Genomic DNA, 27,522 nt, shown 5'->3' with positions numbered 1-27,522 from the left:
CCTGAGTAATTAGACAGCACGCCCCATTAATCCAATCCGTTCCAGGCTGGATCCTATAAAGTGCATTACGGTAACAGTAGTTTTGATGATAATACAAGGGTTGTGATTGTTCTCAGGTGCTTCTGTGGTCAGTAAATAACAAGCCCTTGGAGTCGCTGAATTGCAGATTGTGTAAATATATGTTATATGTCATGTCTCTCATTTCCTATAATGGGTGGAGAACCTAACAGGATATATGAAGATGATCCTACAAGTGAATTATACTTTTTAGATAATTATACTCTTTCCAATTGGCATATTTACACTGTAGAAATGTTTGTCAGGCGCACAGCAGGTCATATATGTTCCGGTTAAATGATCTTTTCTCTGCTTCTCTGATGATCCTGGTAAACATGGTGAGGCTCCTTTGATGCACCTCCAACGATGCAGAGATGTGCCCCAAGTAATCTGAGACTAATAACCGTTAACATGCCGAGGTTTGCAAATTATAGACTTTATAAATAACTTGGAGCAATTCAAGGTTATCCCTGTAACATTCTACTTGATTGCATTGCAATGTCTCCTGCAAATTGTGTGCTGTAAATTTTCTATCTACCGCCCTCCCTGCTTGCTCTCTCTACTCTTCTCACTTTGCTCCAAGCTCACAGGGGAGCCCTGGCAGAGATCTGAGGGCAGGGAGGTGGCAGGATCAGGGTCTTCCTTCTTTTTCCTCTCCCAGCAAGATCTCTGCAGGTTGGCAGTGTCCTTGGCAACCACAGCTCATCTTAGATGCTGTTCCCCATGAAGCGCCCCCTCCCTCTGGGATCCAGTGACTACCTTCAGCAACCCTGCAGGGACCAGACGGTGATAAGCCTGTGGACTCTGACCAAGTGCTTTCAGCGGCCCCCTGGGAGGCATTGCTGAGTCTCATTTCATCACTGACTGGCCAGGTGACTGTGGACAAGTCCCTGGTCCTCTCAGACCTTCGGTATCCTCATCTGTCAAGTTGGGCAAACACAGCCACCACTGCAGGGCTGCCAGGAAGCATACATGGATTCTGTTGTCACCACCATCTCCAGGATGTCTCCTCATTTCCGTCTGCCAAATGTCAGTGCTGAACTAGGCAAGGGACTACTAAACAGTATACATTAAAATGTGCTCAGCTCAGCTCAGCTCAGTTCAGTCGCTCAGTCGTGTCCGACTCTTTGCGACCCCATGAATCGCAGCATGCCAGGCCTCCCTGTCCATCACCAACTCCCGGAGTTCACTCAAACTCACGTCCATCAAGTCGGTGATGCCATCTAGCCATCTCATCCTCTGTCATCCCCTTTTCCTCCTGCCCCCAATCCCTCCAAGCATCAGAGTCTTTTCCAATGAGTCAACCTCCACCTCTTCGCATGAGGTGGCCAAAGTACTGGAGTTTCAGCTTTAGCATCATTCCTTCCAAAGAACACCCAGGGCTGATCTCCTTACTTAAGAACTTAAAAAATACAGGCCTCATCCCTGGATCAAAGCCAAGTCCAGTGACCTAGACTTTGCAGGGACAGGGCCTGGAAACCTATATTTTCAAACGAACATGTGAAGCACCTGATATTTGGAAGTCACTTGACAAGATGCCCTCAATAGCCCTTAGACACCAAAAAAGAGCTTCCTTGAGTTGGTGCCCCCAGCTCCAGCCCTGGGGCCCACATTGACTGTGACCCTCTGGAGGTCAACTGCATGGCCAGTTTCCTGCTCCAGGCTCTGGCAGAGTTTCTGCAGATTATATTGGACACCTTCTCTCCCTCCCTGTTTCATAATCTAATTATCACAGCAAGCAGATGTGACAGGCTCTCTCCCAAACTCATTTAAACATCTCAAAGGGCACCATTCAGGACCCAGGCCTTTTATCATCCACCAGGCCCCAACCCGAGAAGCCTGGAAGATCTCCTTGTGCTAATTAGCAATGAAATGTCCTTCTGCCAGAATAATCCGATTATCAGGCCCGGGAGCAGCTGCAGACCTTCACAATCAAATCCACGTGGAGACAGCATGGGGGTCGGCCCCCTGGAGTAGCACGCCTTCTCCCTACACTGGAAGAGACCCTGATGCTGGGCAAGACTGAGAGCAGGAGGAGAAGGGGGTGACAGAAGATGAGTTGGTTGGGTGACATCATCGACTCAATGGACATGAGCTTGAGCAAACTCAAGGAGACAGTGCAGGACAGGGAAGCCTGGTGTGCTGCAGTTCATGGGATTGCAAAGAGTGAGCGATTGAGTGACCAAACAACAACAACAACTCCCTACAAATACTTCCCTGGTCTGTATGTGTGTGTTTGAAAATGTGATGAGTAGAAAGGTGCCTTTCGCCAGGAAATTAAATGCACAGATGCAGGCTGATCCACCCCTTTCCAGAGCTGTGAGCCATGTCTATCCTGTGGTGCCTCCTCTGGTGGCTGACGTGAGCCAGCCACGCCTGTCACCCACCCAGCACAGCTTCCTGTGCTTCATTCTGGACCTTTTCAGGTAAGGCTTTTCTTTCTAGACACATGGGATTATACCATTGATGTTGCTCCTCAACCTTTGAATAAATGGTCAGTTGCTAAATTGTGTCTGTCTCTCTGTGACCCCCATGGACTGCAGCATGTCAGGCTTCCCTGTCCTTCACTATCTCTCACAATTTACTCAAACTCATGTCCATTGAGTTGGTGATGCCATCCAACCATCTCATGCTCTGTCATCCCCTTCTCTTCCTGCTCTCAATCTTTCCCAGCATCAGGGTCTTTTCCAATGAGTTGGATCTTTGCATCAGGTGCCCAAAGTATTGGAGCTTCAGCTTTAGTGTCAGTCCTTCCAATGAATATTCAGGGTTGATTTCCTTGAGGTTGGACTGGTTGGATCTCCTTGCTATCCAAGGGACTCTCAAGAGTCTTCTCCAACACCCCAGTTCAAAAGCAGCAGTTCTTCAGCTTGGCCATCTTTATGATCCAACTCTCATAGCCATACGTGACTACTGGAAGAACCATAATTTTGACTATACAGACCTTTGTCAGCAAAGTGATGTCTCTGCTTTTTAATATGCTGTCTAGGTTTGCCATAGATTTCTTCCAAGGAGCAAGCACTTTTTAATATAATAGACTGGGTGACTTAAATGACAGACATTAAAAAAAATTACTGAAGTGTAATTGATTTACAGTGAACAACATGTTTTCCTCATAGTTCTGGATGTTGGAAGTCTAAGATCAAGGAGCCAGCATGGTTGAGTTCTCTTCCTGGCTTGCAGATGGCCACCTTCTCAAGAGGTCCTCATAGGTGTTTCTGCCTCTTCTTATAAGGGTACTAATCCTATCCCAAGGGCCTCACCCTCATCTAAGCCTAATAGCTTCCCAAAGACCCCACTTCCAAATGCCATCACAATGGGAGTTAGGGATTCAGCAATGAATGAGGGAAGGGGTATAATTCAGTCCAGAGCACCTTGGTTGACTTGAAATTCCCTTTTGGCATTTATATGTATTGTCATCCTCCTCCTTTTTTTATCTCTTTCTTCTAAAGAGCACTGAACAGTGGGTGCTGTGCATTGCACAGCATTCAATTATAATAATGAGTCACATTATGAATAAGACAGCTGAGGCATCTTAGTATTAACTCATTGAATCAAGAAAAGAAAGAAAAATTTTCTTATGAAGATGGCAATATGTTTATTGAGGAGAAATATTTTTAAGAGTTTTCTGAGGTAGAAGTGAAATCACAAAAATAACCCAGTATAAAGCCTTCTAGGGGCTTCGCAGGTGGCGCGGGGGTAAAGGCTCTGCCTGCCAGTGCAGGAGATGCAGGTTTGATCCCTGGGTTGGGAAGATCCTGTAGAGAAGGAAATGGCAACCCACTCCAGTATTCTTGCCTGGGGAATCCATGGACAGAGGAGCCTGGCGGGCTCCAGAGAGTCAGACATGACTGAGGATGCATGCGCAAAACCTTCCAAGGAGGGAGTCCTTCTGTGAAGAGCATCTGATGGTCTGAGACAACCATGGAAGTGGAATTGCATTAGAGCAGAGGGATTTGAAGGTAGGTGTGGGGCTGGAATCTGGAAAGAAAGGAGAGCTGGAGTAAGTATCGTCGAGGGGCCAGGTAGGAAGAGGAATGAGGAAAAACAAAGCCCCACCAGCCGGTGAGGAGGCAGGTGAGAGGGGAGTTTGGGAGATGTTTGCCCATTGCTGTGAGTTGTTATGTATGGAGGATGCCCTGTAAACCCTCCTTCACCCTGACACCTCAGGAAGTCTGCTGTGCTCAGTGAGGCTCTGTGCAGATGGGTTATCTCAGGGACTTCCATGAGGATGAGTTCTGTTCCAGGTTAGCAGGGAGTGAGAGCAGCTTCAGCACGTCAGCAAGAGACCAGAAGGGTACCTGTGCAGCCTCTGTTTTATGGACAAGCACCTTGAGGTTTGGCAAGGACATTGTCTACAGTTACGGTGCACACCTGAAATAACCCATCTTTAGAGCTTATTCAAGGAGAATTCAGATTGGCTTCAATGACTGAATCATTTACACACTTCCATAATGTTTCTAAAGAGGTAAAGTTGTGAGAATTGCTATAAGGTGGTAACGTAGACAAATCATGAACCAAGGCTTTCCTCCAAGAGTTACATAGTGCCCATCCCATTTCTACTTGAGAAATCAAAGGTGGCAGAAAGCTCACTGCCTCCCAAGGAACCAGTTAGATTTCTTTTAATTTTGAGGGGGTTAAAGTTATTCTTCAAAATAAGAAGTTCGCAAAAAAAAAAAAAAATAAGTTCGCTTTCAATATTTGAATCTCTTAGTCCTCATTCAAAATTTTGAGGTAGCATCAAAGAAATATTTTTCTCAAATTATCAAATAGTCTTTCCAACTCTTAGAGGGTAAGTCACAGCTGCAATGACTCTTTTCTCCCCAAGGCTAAAGAAGCACAATGTTGCGAATGAACATTTCTATGACAACAATTTCAAGTTCCTTCTCTGGAGGTTGCCTAGTTCAGCCAATGCTCAGTCTTCAAGAATAGCTTCCCAGGTCGTGCTAGTGGTAAAGAACCTGCCTGCCAATGTAGGAGGCATAAGAGATGCAGGTTTGATCCCTGGGTAGGGAAGATCCCCTGGAGGAGGGTATGGCAACCCTCCAGTTTTCTATTCTTGCCTGGAGAATCCCATGGAGAGAGGAGTCTGGTGGGTCACAGCCCATAGGGTCGAAAAGAGTCGGACACAACTGAGCGTACATTTCAAATTAGTAATTTTTAAAGAAAAAAATGTTTTATATGCACAGGATATTAGTCACCAACAACTTGCTTTTTGTTGAGCCAAAGACATGTTAGGAGGGACCTGGGGAGCAATGTAGGGAGCTGGCTGATGGAGCCAGGGAGTAAAAAAACCGCCATCTGCAGAGTGGGGGACAGGACCTGAGAGGTAGCTGCACAAAGTTGGATCTGCTTCTCACATAGTCAGGCTTCCCTGGTGGCTCAGCGGGTAAAGAATCCACCTGCAATGTGGGAGGCCTGGGTTTGATCCCTGGGTTGGGAAGATCCCCTGGAGAAGGGAAAGGCTACCCACTCCAGTTTTCTGGCCAGGAGAATTCCATGGAATGTATAGTCCATGGGGTTGAAAGAGTCAGACACAACTGAGCGACTTTCACTTGTACTCAAATAATCGAGAGGAGACAAATCACACAGCAAAGCATGTCCCTAGGAAGGAACCAGGCTCCCTGTGGAAATTGCAGTGCCCACGGAGCCCCAGGGGTCCCGGGGTCATGAACATGGGCTGGCGAGTCCAGCCAGTGAAGACTGAGGGGAGGTGGCAGCACCATCTCTCTCATTCCCTGGCTGGGGTCCCTTCCCCACCAAGGCCCATGTCATAGTGAATGATTGTCAAAGGGCTGTCAGGTCCCCAGCCAAGGAGCATAAGGAGAGGCTGTGGCCAAGGGCCGAGCAGGAGATGGAAGCGGGGTGGGGGACAGCTGTGGCATGGAACAGTCCCTGGCAGGTTTCCAGACGATTCAACAGAAGAGCCAGAAGGTGCATCCCAGGACTCCAAGACCCACTGTGAGCAGTTTAAGCTTCTGCACCAGGAAGAAGAGGCGTTGGGGCCATGAGATGTTGGCATGTGAGGACGTTGGCACTAATTGTGGAGAGTTGATTTTGGAATCGGGCTTTATTTTCTTATCCTGTACGACAGAGGAAGGAGACGCCTTCATAGAAAGGACATGGCTTATTCCAGATCTCACAGACAGCAAGCTGCGAACCAGGGTTTGAACTCAACGTTTATTCCACCCCAAGCCCACCGATCCCACTGCACTGAAAATCAGAAAGCAGGTGGAGTTTCCCTCACCCACTCTGGCCCTCGTGGTCCAAGTGCCTAGAGAGTAAATGTTGTTCTAATGGTTTTCCCTAATGCCTCTGGGATGGGAAAAATAAAACCCAAACCAACTCAAGTAAGATCATCTCACCAACAGAAGGTATTTAGCATTTTTGTGAAACCTTAGTCCTTCCTGTGGCCATATAACCCCTGCTTTAAATACTCAAGATCCATGGATTTGGGGCAATTCCAGGGAAGATTCTACATTCTACATTCCATGTACTTGTGAGACATACACCTGTCCCCAAACCAACAAATGATGTCGTGTTTAACTTGCTTCAATAGACCTACTCTACTTTTACAAAATTCTAACAACTTTTAAAGAGAAGGAGAGCAAATAGTCCCACAGACTTTCTCTTTTGAGGTGGTGCTGAGAAAACTATTCACCAGCTGTAGGTCACCGAAAACCTGAGGAAGTACACAGATGAGTCTGGCGGTTTTCCCATTAGACCCGGGAAATATGTCTCCCACTCAAGCAGCATCTGAGAATCCAGGATGGGAGACGCAGCTGCCCTGCACGTGCTCTCATTCACCTGTATGTCTGTGTGCATGTGTGACCAAACTTCCTTTGTGTGCGTCCATTTTAACTGCGCTGGAAAGAAGTTACTCGATCAGACATCACTGTGAAAGTTAACAGTGCACCCTAATTATGCTGCTGAGTATCTGCCACCTGAGAACCTGCCCTGTCAGTCAGTTGCCAGGTGGGGTCACCTGAACTACTCAAGGATTGTTCAAGAACCTGAAGACATTTCTGCTTGGGTTTCAGGATGTATATGATGCGTCATGTCCAGTTGCATGGGGGAGAATTAAATACAATCTATGTTTACACAATAGCATTGTATACATTCGTCCTATATTTGCACATAGAATGGTGGGCGTCTGTGTGTGCTCAGTCGTGATTGACTCTTTGAGACCCCATTGGACTGTACCCAGATAGTAAAAAAATATAGTGGTTATCTCTACGTGCTGGGATTTCAATTACTATAACTCTCCTCTTCTTCCTCCTCCTTCTCTTCCTTCTCTGTCTTCTCTTCCTCTTGACTTCTCCTTCCTGCTGACCTGGATTTCCAACATTAGCCATTAACTATGTGCTCCTGGCTTACTCCTACTTGTTTTCCAGGACGCTGCCTCTCCTCTGGGAGGGCTTCCCAGAGATGCCAAGTGAAGGTTGCCTTCCTGCCTTGTCTTCTCAGAGACCCCAGACCTCCTTTCCCAGAACTGTCATCCAGTTTATGGTGCTTAACTGTTAAGCACCTTGGTTCGGAGGAGGGGATGTGGGCAGGGTTGATTGCAAGATCAGAAGGGAAGCGTAGTGCATGGTGTCGGGTACTTGCAGGGCAACCCTCTGAGATGTGGTGGCAAGCCAGTGACAGTAGTACACAGTCACAAAACAAAAGGTTCCTTAGGGGAGGTGTCCCATGACTCAGGGTAAAGAATCTGCCTGCAATGCAGGAGACCTGGGTTGGATCCTGGGTCGGGACGACCCCCTGGAGAATGGCACCCGACTCCTGTGTGCTCCTTGCCTGGAGCATTTCATGGACAGAAGAGCCTGACAAGCTATAGTCCAAGGGGTCACAAAGAGTCGGACATGACTGAGCGACTAACAACACACGGGAATTTTCCAAAGCCAATAGTGATGGAGCTGCTGAAGTTGAGGCAGAGAATATAAGACAGAGTTTCTTGGTGGAGCTGAGCAGGAATGAAGACTGGAAACCTGATATTCCCAGAGGTTTAGATGTTTTGGGCTCCTAGCTTATAATATTATTAGAACACAAGTAAATACTTGTTAAGTAATTATATACAACAAATTTTACATCTTCCCTTTATAGTCAAGAGCAAATGAATATTAGCGTATTGAAAATTGTCTATTTCATCAAGTAGTTCATTGAAATTCAGCTATTTTATTCCATATATTTTCCAAATTAATTTTTCAATTATTTTAGAAGCTATGTTAGTTGTAATCCAGATATCTAGTCTCTTACATAGTTAAGAAATGCTTACTGAGAAAAAATGTGATACCATAGAAGAGAACAGAGAATTAGGCAATAGCCTGAGAGATTTTCTGAAGGACCATTTTCAGCCTGATGAGTCTAATCTCCCATGACAGGGTAATGGGGCTTAGAGATGGGAAGATGGGGACAGGTGTAATATATCTTGACTTGAGCAAAGTTATGGATTTTTCATAGCATGACACATCTATTTCATATTAAAAAGATATTCCCAGTGACAACTGCTAGGTACATACCCAGTCATGTTTTCTTGGGTAATATTTTGTGGATGAAAGCTTGTCTATGTGAAGTATAAAGAGAGATTTTCTAAAAAGATGGACTCAAATGCTGGAATTGTGAAAACCAAAAGTCACTGTCAACTCCTCCATCACTCTGACCCATCCCACTCATCCAGCCCTCATATCCTATCAATTCTACCACCAGGGATCCAACAGAAATTCACACCATGCCTTCATGGCAACAGAATCAGAAAAACAGGCTTCTGACCTAAATTCCCTGTGAATTATCTCTAAGTATGGTACCAGAAGGAAAACATTTCAGTTGGCATTCTAATGCTTGTTTGATCTGAAGTCATGGAGTAATTTTTGGAAACTCCATTTTTCTCAATCAAGCCTTCATCTTGGTGTTGAAAAAAATAAAGAACTTGTGTTACATCGGTGGTTTTCGCCTTGACTCCTCACTACTGTGGCCAGAGGTTAGCTTGGGTCAGTGATCTTTATAAGCCTCAAGTTCTCATGTCTGAAAAGGGTAGAAAGAACAGTGATTTCTTTGCAGAATTTTGGATAACTCTCATTCATGAAGATAACCTTTCATCAAACATTTCACAAGATTTCACAAAAATAAGTAAAGTATTATTTATAACATTTATAAAAGCATAAAGAATGATATTGTCCCAGAGCAAATCCAAACTACAGAGTTCCAAGCTGACAGCAGAAATCAGCCTAATGAAATTCACTTCTTTCACATCCCCACCAGGCTTCAGGGACAAAGTGACACTTCATCCAGGTCTCACTGATGAGAACTTATTACCGCAGGAGGAAGATACGCAGGCATCTCAGAGGAAAACAATGTATAACTGTTATGCAAGAAAAGCTTCCAATTCAGTTGCTTTCAATGCCAAAACCTTCCTTTTAGATGAGTGCAGACCCAAATCTGAAACCAGACATGAAAAGTTTAAAGGTCAAAGCTGCTTCATCATTTCTTTTTTTTGTTAAGCAAATCCTGATTAAACAAACCCTTGAATAATGCAAAGCCATAAGTCATTGACAGGTCCTTAATGTGGAAGAAAAATCTGACTTTCAGGTTGTTGAACTTCTAAGATGTAATGTAATGAGTAGGAAGGCAGAGATGTAAAATGCATCCCTCTTTACACTAAATGAGCCCAGATATTTCCCCTTAGCTCAGGCTTAGAAGCATTTTAGGTTTCTATTATAGCTTTTGCCACCCTATTAGGAGACAATCATTCATGACAGGGAATTTGAGTGAATTATGCAATCTCTGAAGATACACCAAAGTCTCATAGTCCCCAGTGTCTTTGATGAGCTCACTTCCTGAAGTCATCAATGCATGCTTTAAATGCAACCTTGACTGTAGCCTTGTGACTTCCTGGAAACTTTCTCTGATGCGTTCTAATGCACGAGGAGAGAGGGCCATGCATTCCTAATCTTTGTTCTGGGTGGCAACAGTAAGAGTTGAAGGGAAGAAGGGACAGGCATTCATTTTGGGTTTTTTTTTTTTTTTTTAAGATGTTTTTGATGTGGGCCATTTTAAAAGTCTTTGCTGAATTTGTTACAATATTGCTTCTGTTTGGTTTTTTGGCCAGGAGGCATGTGGGACCTTCGCTCTTCCACCAGGGATTGAACTCGCACCACCTGCGCTGGAAGGTGAAGTCCTAACCACTGGACCACCAGGGAAGTCCCAGGATGGGCGCTCTTGATGGAGGAATCAGCACAGGAAAGGTAGGCAAGAATAAACGCACATGCGGGGCATGCTGGGAAGATCACGCCTTGACTGAACTGTTTTTCCTTGGCATGTTGACTGTTTCATAGGTTAACACAAAATGAAGGTAGAGTTCAGAGTCATTTCCCTTTTTTGTAATTCACACAAAGACCTAAAAGTCTCCACTAAAATGAATAAGAGCCAAACCACAAAGGTTAAACCATTGGAGGGGTCAGTTTCACCAGAACACATCCATGTGCTGGCTATAACCATGGGCACCAAGGACAGGGTCCCGGTCTTTGTGGTGTCTGAACCCTGGTGAGGATCATAAGGAGATTCCTTAAGTTAAGTTATCAGCAGAGATGGGTGCATTAACTTCCTACTGCTATGCCAACAAATGACCACAAGCCAGATGGCTTCTAGCACTTTGGATCTTATGGTTCTGGAGGTCAGAAATCAGACCTGGGTCTCACAGTTTGGCAGGGCTGTGTTCCTTCTGGGGCTCTAGGGGAGAATTCATTTCCTTGCCTTTTTCTGCTTCTAGAGACCTCCTACATTCCTCCACCGGTAGTCTATTCTCCAATTTCACAGCCAGCAGTGTGTCATAGCCAAGCCTCTCTCAGACTTTGCTCCTCCCAATTTCACTTAGAAGAACCCCTGTGGTTACTTTGGACCCACTGGAACAACTTCCCAGCAAAGATGCTTAATCTAATCTCATCTTCAAGATCCTTTTGTATGCAAGGTAGCATATTCACAGGTTCTGTGGGTTAGGGCATAGGCATCTTTGGAAGGCTATTATTCTGCATAACTAGGGAATATTTCTGTGAACTGATCCTTGAAGTTTGGATGAGATCTGAGTCAATTAAATATCTTTTATTTCCCCCTGCTTCTTTCCTTCCTTTCCCCCTTCCTTCCTTCCTCCCTTCTTTCTTCAGTGAATTTAGTCCAAAAGTCACTGGGAGGACCAAAGTGAATCAGCAACTGGAGTCTATAGGATGCTATCAGAACCAGACCACAGAGCCAGTGCAGTGGTGACCGAAATACTAGCCTGAGACCCAGTATCAGAACAGGTCAATAGAGGCACAGACTGGCATACAGGCATTTCCCTATCTAAGTAAACATGCTGGGGATGGGAGCCAGTGTTTCAGTGACGAGAAGGAAGGTAGAAATACGGAAAGGCATCTTATGGTAACACCATGTGTGTTATTACATAAGTAGATGAGTAGATAGTTGTAAACAGAAAATAATTAGATTTAAGGGGTATGTGTGCACAGACACATTTCCACTGGGAGGGACTGTGGATAATAACAACTAGAGTAGCAGTTAGCATCTAGATCTTGGCTTTTAGATACCGTGGAGGTTCAATGCACTATCCAAACAGGAGTTGTCGAAGTAGAAGCATTTTGGTGCCCCAGACAGCACCCTGGACAGCTCTCTGAGGGCAGACTTCCTTCCAGCGTATCAATGCAGCATTCAATTGCAAGTCTGAACTGAGTGTCTTATCTATCATCACTTGAGTTGCCAAGAGAAGCACTGGGTATCCACACTACTTGCTGCTGGAAGTACATCCAGAAAAAAATCACATCACTGAATAATGACTAAAGAGAACATTACTTCATCTATGAAGTATAATTGCAGTTCAATGGGAATTAAACTGACTTTTCAAAAATTCAAGAAGGCAGAGCCTCTGTAAAATGGAGCAGAAAACCACTATGTAAGCAAAATTTAAGACAAAAAGTCAACAGGATGAGATAGTGAAGGAAGGTAAACAAAAAGAGAAAAGTCACACTGAGGACTAAAAAATATGGAGACGTAAAATTCCATAGGCCCAAATAAACAATACAGACCACAGATATTCAAAAAATACCTCCAGGTTTCAGAGGAAAATAACTGAGATTAAACCCATTAGTAATTTCAAGAGTGGGAGGCTATAATAATGTATTCAGAGCTTAAAATATATAAAATTTAAATTTATGGAGAAATGTACTTTCAAAATAATTAATGAAATTTTAAATTGCTAAAAACAATAACTGTGTATTATTAAAACATAAATGGCCACAGAAACACCCTATGGCTATTCACCAGGGTAGATGTGCACAGAAAAATGGAAACTCGTAGACCTTCTAATAGACACAGGCTCTAGTCCTGGGCACCCAAGACATCACTGAATGCTATTAGTTAGTTCAGTATCAGGGTAGTGAGATGACAGATTTTTATTTACATCTGCTTCATGTTGGGTAAGTACTCTGCCACATGCATGAAGCTTCTGGGCTCCAGAGTGTAGGGCAAGTGGAAAAAGTCCTTTTAAAGGTAGAGAGAACTTGCTTCACCTCATACCGCTCTGCAGAACAGGATAGGCTGCTTTGTGAGTCTCTTTGGATTTTAGAGGTAACCACATACCACATTTGGGAATATTGTTTAAATCCATTTACCCTTAAGGTAACCCATAGGCTGCAAGTTTTCATACGGGCTCAGCACAAAAGAAGACTCTGCTTTAGGTCTTTAGAGCTTTAGACTCTGCTTTCTGGGTCTTTTGAACCTGACAATAGTAAAGGGAAGGTCTGTGTCAAGCCACAATGCAGGAAACTGCTGGTGTAAGGGAGCACCTCATTTCATGGGACAGCACCCCAACCTTGCACAGAGTTACCTCAAATCTATGCTGAGCCTCAGAAGCCCATTCCATCTGTTTGTCAAGCCAGTGACTTTGTCGTATAAGGCACATGGCCACAAAATTAATTTGTAGGTTTTAGCTCATTACGAATTCTCCTTCACAGTAAAATGATTTCCTCGGTTAGTGTCGATGCAAAGTGGGATACTATGGTGATGAATTCCTCAAGCCGCTGAATGATGATGGTTCTGTTGGAAATGTTTCCTGCAGGGAAGACAAATCTGCATGTAGAATATGTATGTGTTTCTGTTAGAATAAATTGCTGCCCACTGCACTATGGAAGGAAAACAAGTACTGCACCTACCACCTGGCGGCAGGATGATTGTGTTTGGCAGCGGTGCCGTACCAGCAGGGCGGCCACATGTAATAGGCTTTCTCTAGTGGGACACTTCTGAGAATGAAAAGAGGAGCTTATGGGACAGCAGGACTGAAGGGATAAACCATGACTCTATTTGGTTCCTGTTGTTCACTTGCTCAGTCATCTCCAACTCTTTATGACTCCATGGACTGCAGCATGCCAGGCTCTCCTGTCCTTCACTGTCTCCCAGGTTTGCTCAAACTATGTCCATTGAGTTCGTGATGTCATCCCACCATCTCATCCTCTGCCACCTCCTTCTTCTCCCACCCTTAATCTTTCCCAGCATCAAGGTCTTTTCCAGTGAGTTGGCTCTTCACATCAGATGGCCAAATTATTGAAGCTTCAGCTTTAGCATCAGTCTTTGCAATGAATATTCAGGATTGATTTCCTCTAGGATCGACTGATTTGATCTTCTTGCTGCACAAGGGACTCCCAAGAGTCCTCTCCAGCACCTCAGTTCAAAAGTATTGATTCTTCAGTGCTTAGACTTCTTTATTATTTTATTATTGTATTTACTTGGCATTAGTCACTGCTAAGGACATCATCAGTGCACAGCAAAGGAAGCCATAAACGAGATGAAAAGACAACCCTCAGAGTGGGATAAAATATTTTCAAACAAAGAAACTGACAAAGAATTGATCTCCAAAATATACAAACAGGTCATGTAGCCCAATAGTAAAAAAAAAAAAAAAATCAAAAAATGGGCAAAGACAAAAACAGACACTTCTCCAAAGGAGACAGGCAAATGTGTAACAAACTCATGAAAAGTTGCTCAGCATCACTAATTAGTAGAGAAATGCAACTGAAAACTATAATGAAATATCACCTCACACCAGTTAGAATAGCCATCATCAATAATTGCAAACAATAAATGCTGGAGAAGATGCAAGGAAAAGGGAACCCTCTTGTACTCTAGGTGAGAATGTAAATCAATACAGTCACTATGGAGAAGAGTATGGAAGTTCCTTAAAAAACTAAAAATATAACTACCATGTGACCCAGCAATCCCGCCATGGGCATACACCCAGAGACAACTATAATTCAAAATGACACATTCACCCTAATGTTCATTGCAGCCCTATTTACAGTAGCCAGGGCATGGAAACAACCTGACTGTCTATATGCAAAGGAATGAATAAAGGAAAATATTACTCAGCCGTGAAAAGGAACAGCATTGGGCCATTCATAGAGACAGATGGACCCAGAGACTGTCATACAGAATGAAGTAAGTCATAAGGAGGACAGGGGAGTGGGTGGGATGAGTTGGAAGATTGGGATTGACATATACACACTGCTTCAGACTGAAATTGAAGAAAGTGAGGAAAACCACTAGACCATTCAGGTGTGACCTAAATCCAATCCCTCATGACTATATAGTGGAAGTGAGAAATAGCTTTAAGGGGCTAGATCTGATAGATAGAGTGCCTGATGAACTATGGAATGAGGTACGTGACATTACAGGAGACAGGGATCAAGACCATCCCCAAGAAAAAGAAATGCAAAAAAGCAAAATGGCTGTCTGAGGAGGCCTTACAAACAGCTGTGAAAAGAAGAGAAGTGAAAAGCAAAGAAGGAAAGGAAAAATATACCCATTTGAATGCAGAGTTCCAAAGAATAGCAAGGAGAGATAAGAAAGCCTTCCTCAGCAATCAATGCAGAGAAATAGAGGAAAACAATAGAATGGGAAAGACTAGAGATCCTGTCAAGAAAATTAGAGATCGCAAGGGAATATTTCATGCAAAGACGGGCTCAATAAGGGACAGAAATGGTAGGGACCTAACAGAAGAAGAAGATATTAAGAAGAGGTGGCAAGAATACACAGAAGAACTGTACAAAAAAGATATTCACGACCCAGATAATCATGATGGTGTGATCACTCACGTAAAGCCAGACATCCTGGAATGTGAAGTCAAGTGGGCCTTAGGAAGCATTACTATGAACAAAGCTAGTGGAGGTGATGGCATTCCAGTTGAGCTGTTTCAAATCCTGAAAGATGAAGCTGTGAAAGTGCTGCACTCAATATGTCAGCAAATTTGGACAACTCGGCAGTGCCCATAGGACTGGAAAAGTTCAGTTTTCATTCCAATCCCAAAGAAAGGCAATGCCAAAGAATGCTCAAACTACCACACAATTGCACTCATCTTACATGCTAGTAAATTAATGCTCAAAATTCTCCAAGCCAGGCTTCAGCAATACATGAACTGTGGAATTCCAGATGTTCAAGCTGGTTTTAGAAAAGGCAGAGGAACCAGAGATCAAATTGCCAACATCGGCTGGATCATCGAAAAAGCAAGAGAGTTCCAGAAAAACATCTATTTCTGCTTTATTGACTATGCCAAAGCCTTTGACTGTGTGGATCACAATAAACTGTGGAAAATTCTGAAAGAGATGGGAATATAAGACCACCTGACCTGCCTCTTGAGAAACCTGTATGCAGGTCAGGAAGCAACAGTTAGAACTGGACCTGGAACAACAGACTGGTTCCAAATAGGAAAAGGAGTACGTCAAGGCTGTATATTGTCACCCTGCTTATTTAACTTATATGCAGAGTACATCATGAGAAACACTGGGCTGGAAGAAGCACAAGCTGGAATCAAGATTGCCGGGAGAAATATCAATAACCTCAGATATGCAGATGACACCACCCTTATGGCAGAAAGTAAGAGGAACTAAAAAGCCTCTTGATGAAAGTGAAAGAGGAGAATGAAAAAGTTGGCTTAAAGCTCAACATTCAGAAAACGAAGATCATGACATCTGGTCCTATCACTTCGTGACAAATAGATAGAGAAACAGTGGAATCAGTGGCTGGCTTTATTTTTCTGGGCTCCAAGATTGCTGCAGATGGTGATTCCAGCCATGAAATTAAAAGACACTTACTCCTTGGAAGAAAAGTTATGACCAGCCTAGACAGCATATTAAAAAGCAGAGACATTATTTTGCCAACAAAAGTCCATCTAGTCAAGGCTATGGTTTTTCCTGTGGTCATGTATGGATGTGAGTGTTGGACTGTAAAGAAAGCTGAGCACAAAAGAATTAATGCTTTTGAACTGTGGTATTGGAGAAGACTCTTGAGAGTCCCTTGGACTGCAAGGAGATCCAACTACTCCATCCTAAAGGAGATAAGTCCTGGTTGTTCATCGGAAGGACTGATGTTAAAGCTGAAACTCCATTACTTTGGCCACCTGATGTGAAGAGCTGACTCATTTGAAAAGACCCTGATGCTGGGAAGGATTGGGGGCAGGAGGAGAAGGGGGCAACAGAGGATGAGATGGTTGGATAGCATCACTGACTCAATGGACATGGGTTTAGGTGGACTCCGGGAGTTGGTGATGGACAGGGAGGCCTGGCATGCTGTGGTTCATGGGGTCACAAAGAGTCGGACACAACTGAGCCACTGAACTGAATACACACCACTATGCATAAAATAAATAACTAATGAGAAACTACTGTATTGCACAAGGAACTCCACTCAGCGCCCTGTGGTGAACTAAGTGGGAAGGAAATCCAAAAAAGAGGGGAGATATATATATACAGCTGATTCACTTTGCTGTGCAGCAGAAATTAACACAGCATTGTAGAGCAATTAAACTCCAATAAAAATTAAAAAAGAAAACAGAACCATCGGTGTTTGGCAGTAGCAGTGTCCAGCGCAGCTTGGTGAAGAACGTCCAGCTTGTGGAGACCATGCATAGTCTTCCTTCCTGATGCCACAGAACATTTGTGCCCACAGAGAAAATGCCAGGCTTCCTGGAGAAAGAGGCCGATGGATGTCCACATACTTTCACCTTGTCCACCAGGTTACTGAGTGTTTTCCCAATGGGCTGTGTCTCCTAGTGTTTATTTAGTTCTATCATAAATATTTTCATTCACCTTGCCCTTTCTAAGAGGTCTATCCACACATCACTCCTCTACATGACATGTAATTTCTAAGAGTTAGTTTTTGGAAAAAAACACGAGTTGCCAATCCATCCATTTGCAATCACTATACAGGCTCTGTCTTTCCATTGTATAATGAACATATATAGCGAACACTACCCTTGCTTATTCTTCCTTGCATAACCTTATTGTGTAACTGTCCTAAAGGGGAACCATTGAGGCGGCTCGCTCATAGTTTCACTTCCAGTGGTGAAAGAGACCCATAATTCTTTCCAGTTGTGTCGGCTGCCCTTGGAGCTACGTGTGATTCTGTAGGTGTGAGTCCATGGAGAAGTAGTAGAGTATTAATAGTTTATATTAAGTAAGCTTGTGCTGACACGACAAAATATCAGGGACTGGGTGGCCAAGACAACCGAAATTTACTTCCTTACAGTTCTGGAAGTTCGATGTCCCAAGTCAGGGTGAAGGCATGGGTGGGTCCTCAAGAGAATTCTCTTCCTGTCCTGCAGATGGTCCACCTTCTCCCGGTGACCTCACATGGCATGGGGTGGGGAGAGCAAGAGTGAGAGAGTTTCCTCTTCCTATAAGGCCACAGGACATGTTTGCATCAGACTATGGCTCCACTCTTATGACGTTATCTAACTTTAACTCCTAAAGACCCTTTCTCCAGATATAGTTGCAATGGAGGTTGGGACTTCAACATGTGAATTTCAGAAAGACACAATTCATTGGATAGCACAGTCAGAGCAGGTAACTTTGGACTATGAGCCACATTCTCTTGAAGGTTACCTGTGCCTCTGGGTTAGTTTTGGTCTCACTTAAATAACTTCCATTTTACTAAACAACTTTTTTTAAAAATGATTTGCAAGTTCAGGTAACAATTAGCCAATGACAGTAAATTGAGGTTGCTGAGTCACTTGATGGCCTAGGATGAAGCATTTGATCCTAGGATTTGATCCAAAGCATTTGATCCATTGAACCAGGGCTCAAATGGTAAAGAACTTGCCTGCAATGCAGGAGACCGGGTTCAATCCCTGGGTTGAGAAGATCCCCTGGAGAAGGAAATGGCAACCCACTCCAATAATCTTGCCTGGAGAATCCCATGGATAGAGGGGCCTGGCAGGCTACAGTCCAAGGGGTCACAAAGAGCAACTAACAGACACACAGGGCCCAGTAACACCTCTGGTATTAGGCAAAGAAGAACCACTGTCTCTAAAGAAAGCTTGGATTCTGAAGGTGATGCTAAGCCCAGTAAGGAAAAGTGGTGCAATCAGCACATTGTTTAGAAGGCTACCAGGAAGCTCTATTTCATTGTGGGGAAAATGAATCAGAAGTAATACAAGCGATGAGAAAGCTTTGAAACTGGTCCATGCCAGTGAAAACGAGAAACTGAACTAGCACTGCACTGATGGGGAGAGAGAGAAAGGAAGAGTCAGAAAAAAGCAATTTTCAGCCACGGGGTAATATAACCCCCACGGTATCTGTTTCTTCCAGACCAGGCACCAGAACTAAAGCATATGAATAATAGATGAAGGATATATAGGTGATGCCAGTTAATAAGAATATTTTAATAATGTGCTTAAATGAAAACTCCAGGGTTGGAGAAGCAATTCAGAGTGAGTATGATTACAGGTTCATCTGTAGCATCGTTGTTCTCTGGTTGTTTCTTCGAGATGGTTCCAGTGATGGTGATGGGGATATGTGATAACAGAGTATTCATTACATATCAGGCATTGGGAATACATCTTTTTTTAAAAAAAAAAAGTTATTTATTTTATTTTTTGGCTGCACTGAGTCTTCATTGCTATACACGGGCTTTCTCTAGTTGCAGTGAGCAAGGGCTACTCTCTAGCTGTGGCGTGAGCACTTCTCATTGTGGCGGGTTCTCTTGTCGCAGAGCAGGGACTCTAGGGCACATCTGCTTCAGTAGTTGTAGCAAGGGCTTAGTTGCTCTGCTGCATGTGGGATCTTCCCAGACCAGGGATTGAACCTGTGCCTCTTGCGTTGGCCAGTGGCCTCTTAACCACTGGACCACCAGGGACGTGTATCTTATAGTCCCAGGAATATATCATACAGAGCAAAGGCTCTGTTATTGCCAAGCTCTATTTTATATACTTGTGATACATCAAGAAATAAATAGAAAAACCCTGCCTTCTTCAGGTAGATATTGGTTTGTGCCATCCTCCTGTTTCGCTTGTACCAAATAGCCTAACACAGGTACCAAGCTTCCTGAGTGCTACGATAGAGAAATGAGTATCTGACCCTTAATAGCAGCAAGAGGAGGTCTGGACATTGCCCTGCATGATTACAATCCTTGCTTTTAGAACTCTGGGGTTGTCACCATGTCCCATGCAGGGTAGCAGCTCTCCATGGGCATAGCAGCTTGAGCTCTGACAGCATGGGGAGAGAGGCAAGGCTGGGGCTGGCACTGGACACAGGAGACGCCCCCTACCCAGATGCCAGAGATCTGTAGGATGTGTACTTCTGAGCTCACCAACCGAGACATCTTGTTTTTGTTCACTCAGTGAGTGATGGTTGATGTGCCATCCAGGTAAGCAGTTTAGGATATTAATAACCATCTCATTACACGGTCATCAATAGAAGCCATAGAAACAAAGTCATCAAAGAGGAATTTTGCATGAACTGCACAGATATGAGAGGGGGAAGCCGGCTGCTGGCTCAGAAAATGAACCTCATGAACTCAAACTCTGGTCGATAGCTTTATATAACTAAAGAACGGAACTTACAGGTTCTCCAAGAGTTTATCTCGTTCTGCAGGATGACTCATATTGACCAAGCTCATGACTTGAAATTGAGTGCCTATTTATTCAGTTTCACGGGGAGACAAGAGCTGTCTAAATAATCTGTTCATTCTCTCACTCTGGGGAAAGCCATTCGGGAGACCAAGTCATGAAAAATTAAATGGTGAGAGCTGAGCTAACGTGAATAGAGCGTGTGTGAAGCACTGGGTGCTAGACATTTTATTTATCTCATCACATTTCATTCAAATAAAGACTCTGAGCTAAACTACCAGAAGCTTGTGGAGTTTCAGTACTTTTCCCAGAGCTGGGGTATAGCAGAGCCAGAACTTGAACCTACTTCTGTCTGTCCAGAAAGGTATTCTCACAGCACTCCATTCCTGAAAAGTTAACATCTTCCTGGAATTAATGAAATTTGATGTTGTATTTTATTGCAGGATATTTTCTTATGCAGTGGGGGACAGAAATGCACTGTGATGAGAACGTGATGTCTGAGGTGAGCCTTCTGTGCTTCTATCTTGCTTCTGCTTCCTGTGTGGTTGGTATTGAGCAGGTTTGGTTTTGCTCTGTCATTAAGTCATGTCCGACTCTTTGCAACCCCACGAACTGCAGCCCACCAGGCTCCTCTGTCCATGGGATTTCCCAGGCAAGAATACTGGAGTGGGTTGCCATTTCCTCCTCCAGAGGATCTTCACGACCCAGGGATTTCCTGCATTGCAGGTGGATTCTTTACCACTGGGCCACCTGGGAAGCCCTTGAGCAGATTACATGAGTTCAACTCTCTGCAAAGTCGTCTTTAACCATAGAAATGAGGGAAATGACAGTCAAGTGCCTAGCATAGAAAGTGCTCAATAAATATTATTATTTCACTTTATATCCCAATTAATTGTCCACTGTTTTTATAGCTATGTTAAGGCAAACTAATTTTGTTGAATAAAACAAGCCTTCCTCCAGATATTCATTATATATCGGGCATTTTGTCCACTTCTTTCGGTTGGTTGTTTTTCTCAAGATTTTACACACACTGTGTCATTCAGACAGCATGATTCTACTACAATTCCATACTGCGAGTTTAACTTTCTAAAATTTCGCTCTGATCCAGGTTATCTTGAGTGGATGAGGCTGTTTCCAACATCTCTTGGAGGTGCCAGAGAGTCCAGTCGTGGTCCAGCACAGTCCTCCTCTGATTGTTACTGGTTACACCATAGAAGTGATTTGACAGGCCTCAGACTTGGGTGGACTTTATCACAAGCAGAAAGTCAGACATCGAAAGTTAGATGTGTAAGGACTTTTTGGTCCTCCCTTGAGGGATCAAGACCCTGAGGCTCCTACAGAAGCAACAGGCCATTTACTGACAACTTGATCCGGGGTCAGCATTCAACAGACATGGTCTGATTGGGCCCACACAGCAGCCTTGTGTGATGAGCCACACGGGCATTGTCCACACCATCCCAGGAGACAAACTTTATACCTCCATGTTTAAAATCCATTACCTCCAGGATAGAATTCATTCTCCAAACTAGATCCATGGACTGGCCTCTGCCGGTTTTCCCCAGCCCATCACTCTTGACTTCTCTGCCTTATGACTTATGGCCCAACCACATGGAATTACTGGTAGGCACCCCCACTCCCACATCTACCTGATACTCCGTGCAACTCATCTGCCCGTGTGCTATTTCTCAACTCCGCACTCACCTCCTCTGCTTTGTAATGTTCTTCTAGATGTTTGTTTTTAGATTAGACTTTTTTTTTAGCTAATAGACTATTTTAGAACAGTTTTACATTTATTAAATAAATCAATAGATTTCCTGATAAATTGAGCTGATGCTATAGTTTCCATGTTTTCTCTCTCGCCTGCACAAATTACCCCTATTAACAGTTTGAATTACTGTGGTATAGTTGTTGCAATTAAAGAATGAGTACTGATACATTTGTACTGACTAAAGACCGTATCTTACATGAAAGTGCACTCTGTGTTGTACAGTGAAAATGTGTTTGAACAAATATATCGTGTCATGAACCTACCACCAGTACAGCATCATACAGAATAGTTTAATTGCCCTAAAAATCTCTGCTTCATCTGTTCACCCTTCTCCTTCCTCTGAACTCCTGGAGACCACCATTCTTTCTACATTCTTTATGGTTTGCTTGTCTGAATGTCTTGTGATTAAAATAAGACACTATTTAGCCCCTTTCACTTCAGTTCAGTTCAGTTCAGTCATTCAGTCATGTCTGTCTCTTTGCGACCCCATGAACCACAGCACACCAGGCCTCCCTGTCCATCACCAACTCCTGGAATCCACCCAAACCCATGTCCATTGATTCGGTAAGGCCATCCAACCATCTCATCCTATGTTGTCCCCCTTCTCCTCCTGCCCCCAATCCCTCCCAGCATCAAGGTCTTTTCAAATGAGTCAGCTCTTCACATCAGGTGGCCAAAGCATTGGAGTTTCAGCTTCAATATCAATCCTTCCAATGAACACCCGGGACTGATCTCCTTTTGGATGGATGGGTTGGATCTCCTTGCAGTCCAAGGGACTCTCAAGAGTCTTCTCCAACACCACAGTTCAAAAGCATCAATTCTTCAGCTCTCAGCTTTCTTTATAGTCCAACTCTCACATGACCACTGGAAAAAACCAAAACCTTGACTAGACAGACCTTTGTTGACAAAGTAATGTCTCTGCTTTTTAATATTCTGTCTAGGTGGGTCATAGCTTCCCTTTTACTTAGCAGCAGGCATTTTCCCATGTTTTCTCATGGCATGAAGATTCATCCCTTTTGTTGCTAAGTAATACACTTAGGGATGCACTGTATGGATGTACCACAGTTTGCTTCTCTGTTCATCTTCTGAAGGACATCTTGGTTGTCTCCAGTTTTTAGTGACGGGTAAATAAAACTGAACTAAACCTCTGTGTGTAGGCTTTTGTGTGGACCTAAGCATTCAAGTCGTTTGAAAGAAATAGCTAGGAGCACAGTTGCTGACTCATAAGACTATGTTTAGCCGTGTAAAAAACTGCCCACCAGTCTTCCAAAATGGTTGTACCATTTTGCATTTCCACCAACAAGGAAGGAGAGTCCCTTTTGTTCTGCATCCCTGTCATCATTTGGTATTGTTAGTTCTTTAGATTTTAGGCATTCAAATATGTTTGTAGGGCTATCTTTTCATTTCACTCTATAATTTTCTAATGACCTATGATATTTACCACCTTTTTCATATGCTTATTTGCCATCTCTATATCATCTTTGGGAAAGTGTCTGTTCAGCTCTTTTGCCAATTTTGCCAAAACTTGGGTGTTTATTTTTGAGTTTTAAGAGTCCTTTGAAGAGTTCTTGCATTTTAAATGCAAGTTGTGTATCAGATACATGCTTCACAAGTATTTTCTCCCAAATCGTGGCTTGGTGTTTAATTCTCTTAATGAGTCTTCCTTTTTGGAACTTTGATGATTTTCAGGTATGAAATTAAAATGCTTTTCTAAAGGAAGGCAAGAGGACATGCAGTGTTCTTCTCTGCAATTTACTTTCTCTTTTTCATTCCCCAAAGTGGCTGTACTATGAGTCTATCTCCCACTCCTGCTTTAAATTCAAATCAGTGTCACCTCCTTCCAGAAGCTACCACAATACGCGGTTTCCTCCAAGGCATAAGACAGTGATGGATTCCTGCCGATGCTAGTCTGTTTCTCTAAACACCTTATGAGTCATCCTCCCGTCCCCCACCCCCTACTTCCTCCCTCTCCTTGAGATCCCCAATTATATTATGGCATTCCGTTCATGGCTCCGTTTTTTCCTCCTGCAATGAAAGATCCCTCTTGGCAGGTTATTTTTCTTATTCAGTTTTGACCATTACTGTCTGATGCATTATGAGCACACAGTAAAAGGGTTTGGCCAATATTGTGGAATACATGAATTTGTTTAAAATGTTGAATATACTAAATAAGCTCCTGAAAAAACTCAGAATAAAAGGGTTGGCATTCTGTTACTTCAGACCACTTTTAAGACTCATTCATGGAGTTAAATTTTTCTCTCAGAGTGACACAAATTAATAAAATGTACAAAAGGATAGTGTATTAACCTACCTAATCTGAAATTTATCTTTCATATGCAAATGAAACATTTGGAATTTTGACCAGGCACTAGATCACAAATAAATCTCAACAAGTTTGAAATAACCAAGATACAGCTCATAGGTTTTGACCACAATGAATTAAATCAAACACCATTGATAAAAATATAAAGAGACGAAATAACCTACAGAGATAAAATAAAGCAAAGTTACTCACAACTAAATGAGTTAGAAGTCTATACAATATTCACACTTATGCTAATCATAAGATAAAGAAACTGAAACGTAGCCAATATTTCTTTTTTAGAATAAACTTACTGAAGATAGTGTATGGTCAATCACCTACCTCATAAATTCTTGTAAATAATGTTTTCATCTTGTTATAAGAAGATTTGGAACATCTCAGCAGGGTTTCAAACTTTATTTCTTAGAGTCCTGAAGCTCTTCAAAGGCACCTCAGGGGCCCACAGGAGGAGCAGCAGCAAACAGGTCCCCAGGAGGGATTTTCCCAGTGAGGATGATCCAGGCTCCATGAAAGGAGCCAACGTTAACATTCAAGGCATGGACTACTGTGTATTTTCAAGTCCAAATGTAATATGGGACTTCACTGTTGCTTGGTTGAGTGACTCAATGAGTTATCAAAAACTAGTGTATTTTTTTATTCTCTCTTCACATTGCCGTGAACTCTGTGACTTTGTTCTTAGCTTCAGAGAAAGTCTGCTGCAATAAATCCATGGGTCACTTATGAACACCAGATCCAAGGGGAGAAGGGAGAGTGTCTTGTATTAGGGTTTCTCTCCTAGAAGGAAAGAAACTTGGCCCTAGAAGACCTCCTCAGCTCTTTCTACATGAACTGGTCAGCTCCCTGAAGACAGCATGGGATGAATCTCCAGCAGGGCACTTGGCTGTTAGCACAGGCTGAGTCGTTGCTGGGCAGGTTAGCTACAAATCACATGCAAATATGTGAGTTAGTGAGGTTATGTGCAGGTTTCATTTGAAAGAAAAAGTTCTATTGGAAAAATATTTCAGTTAGGAGACTACTGGCTTTAGTGATCTCAAAGGTTATTCTCACTAATCAGCCTGCAGTGCACAACTCGACACACCCAGGCTTGTATGAGACAATACATTTAAGGCTCCATCTGAGGGCTGGTGCTCGATGAATAGTGGTGGATCCTCAATTTGCTTCTAGGTTCCTGTTGGTTCAGTTGTAACCTTATATACCCGCCGTGCCCTTACTTCTCAGGTTCTTGGCAAAAGAGATGTATCACTCAGAATGAACTGCTTGAATCAGATGCCCCAAAGGAAAACAGCTTGTAAAAATTCAGCTACTTTAGTATGACTGGAGTGTAGGGCAGAGGGAAGGGTAATGAGATCAAAATGTTCCTGAATGAATTATTTTGGTCAAAACGCACCACATCGCATTCAACCTAAATTATTCCTAAGGCTTCTTTACACAATCACTTTTGCCAAGTGTACAGTGATTCTTAGAATTCAGAATGAGTCATTATTAAATTCTGTGGACACTAGGTACATGAGCTATAACAGAAGTATGCAATATACAATTTTAAGGCCCATGAAGTTTTTATTATGTCAAACATACTACATATCACCCTCTGTGCTTCAGTTCAGTTCAGTTCAGTTGCTCAGTCGTGTCCGACTCTTTGTGACCCCATGGAACACAGCACACCAGGCCTTCCTGTCCATCACCAACTCCTGGAGTTCACACAAACTCATGTCCATTGAGTTGGTGATGCCATTCAACCATCTCATCCTCTGTCGTCCCCTTCTTCTCCTGCCCTCAATCTTTCTCAGTGTCAGGGTCTTTTCAAATGAGTCAGCTCTTCACATCAGGTGGCCAAAGTATTGGAGTTTCAGCTTCAACATCAGTCCTTCCAATGAACACTCAGGACTGATCTCCTTTTGGATGGACTGGTTGGCTCTCCTTGCAGTCCAAGTGACTCACAAGAATCTTCTTCAACACCACAGTTCAAAAGCATCAATTCTTCTGTGCTCAGCTCTCCTTATAGTCCAAATCTCACATCCATACATGACTACTGGAAAAACCATAGCCTTGATGAGACAGACCTCTGTTGGCAAAGTAATGTTTTTTTAATATGCTGTCTAGGTTGGTCATAACTTTCCTTCCAAGGAGTAAGCATCTTTTAATTTCATGGCCACAGTCACCATCTGCAGTGATTTTGGAGCCCCCAAAATAAAGTCAGCCAGTGTTTCCACTGTTTCCCCATCTATCTCCCATGAAGTGATGGGACCAGATGCCATGATCTTCGTTTTCTGAATGTTGAACTTTAAGCCAACTTTTTTCCTCTTCTCTTTCACTTTCATCAAGAGGGTCTTTAGTTCTTCTTCACTTTCTGCCATAAGGGTGGTGTCATCTGCATATCTAAGGTTATTGATATTTCTCCCGGCAATCTTGAGTCCAGCTTGTTCTTCCTCCAGCCCAGCGTTTCTCATGATGTACTCTGCATATAAGTTAAATAAGCAAGGTGACAATATACAGCCTTGACGTACTCCTTTTCCTATTTGGAACCAGTCTGTTGTTCCAGGTCCAGTTCTAACTGTTGCTTCCTGACCTGCATACAGATTTCTCAAAAGGCAGATCAGGTGGTGTTATATTCCCATCTCTTTCAGAATTTTCCACAGTTTATTGTGATCCACACAGTCAAAGGCTTTGGCATAGTCAATAAAGTAGAAATATATGTTTTTCTGGAATTCTGTTGCTTTTTTGAATGATCCAGCAGATGTTGAAACCTCAAAATAGATCTCTGTAATTACTCATCTTTACAAGAATACATTTTGAGTAAAGACAGATACTGTCAGGGATTCCCTGATGGCTCAAGTGGTAAAGAACCCACCTGCAATGCAGGATACACAGAAGACATGGTTAGATCCCTGAGTCAGGAAGATCCCCTGGAGAAGGGCATAGCAACTTGTTCCAGTAATCTTGCCGAGAAAAATGCAAAGACAGAGGAGCCTGGTGGGCCACGGGCTGTGGGGTTGCAACAAGTCGGACATGACAGAAGCGACTGAACACGCATACACCACAGTCCATCCAAAAGGAGGACAGAGATGGTAGCTCACGGAAAAGAAACTTGAACCATGCAAGTAACCGTGCCTCATCGAGATTCGCTTCCTATCCTTGTTCCCTCACAGGTTCTCAGCAACACAATGAAGGTCACACGGCTCTCTAGCCTAAGTACCAGGAGAGCTAGAGGGATGCACAGGGCAGTCACCTGGAAGCGAGGCTCAGGTGAATGGTCTGGTGTGGAATTCGCCATAGAGTGCCCAGCAGTCAAAATACCTGGTGGGCACCATTCTTTGGGCTTGCGGTTTCCAAGGTGAGTGGTGCTGTGTCTGGAGGTTGGAGCCGTGGACTCTGTGGTCGTGAATGGGTGCTGCGTTCATGAACCACGTTGGGACTGGTATTTGATGGATGTCTTCTAAAACCAGAACATTAAATACACATATACCCTTCTCTTTAGTGGGAATATAAGTTTGTCTTGTG

Source organism: Capricornis sumatraensis, chromosome 11 (assembly GCF_032405125.1).
Source record: "Capricornis sumatraensis isolate serow.1 chromosome 11, serow.2, whole genome shotgun sequence".
Lineage (NCBI taxonomy): Eukaryota > Metazoa > Chordata > Mammalia > Artiodactyla > Bovidae > Capricornis > Capricornis sumatraensis.
Note: the sequence above shows the minus strand (reverse complement) of the source record.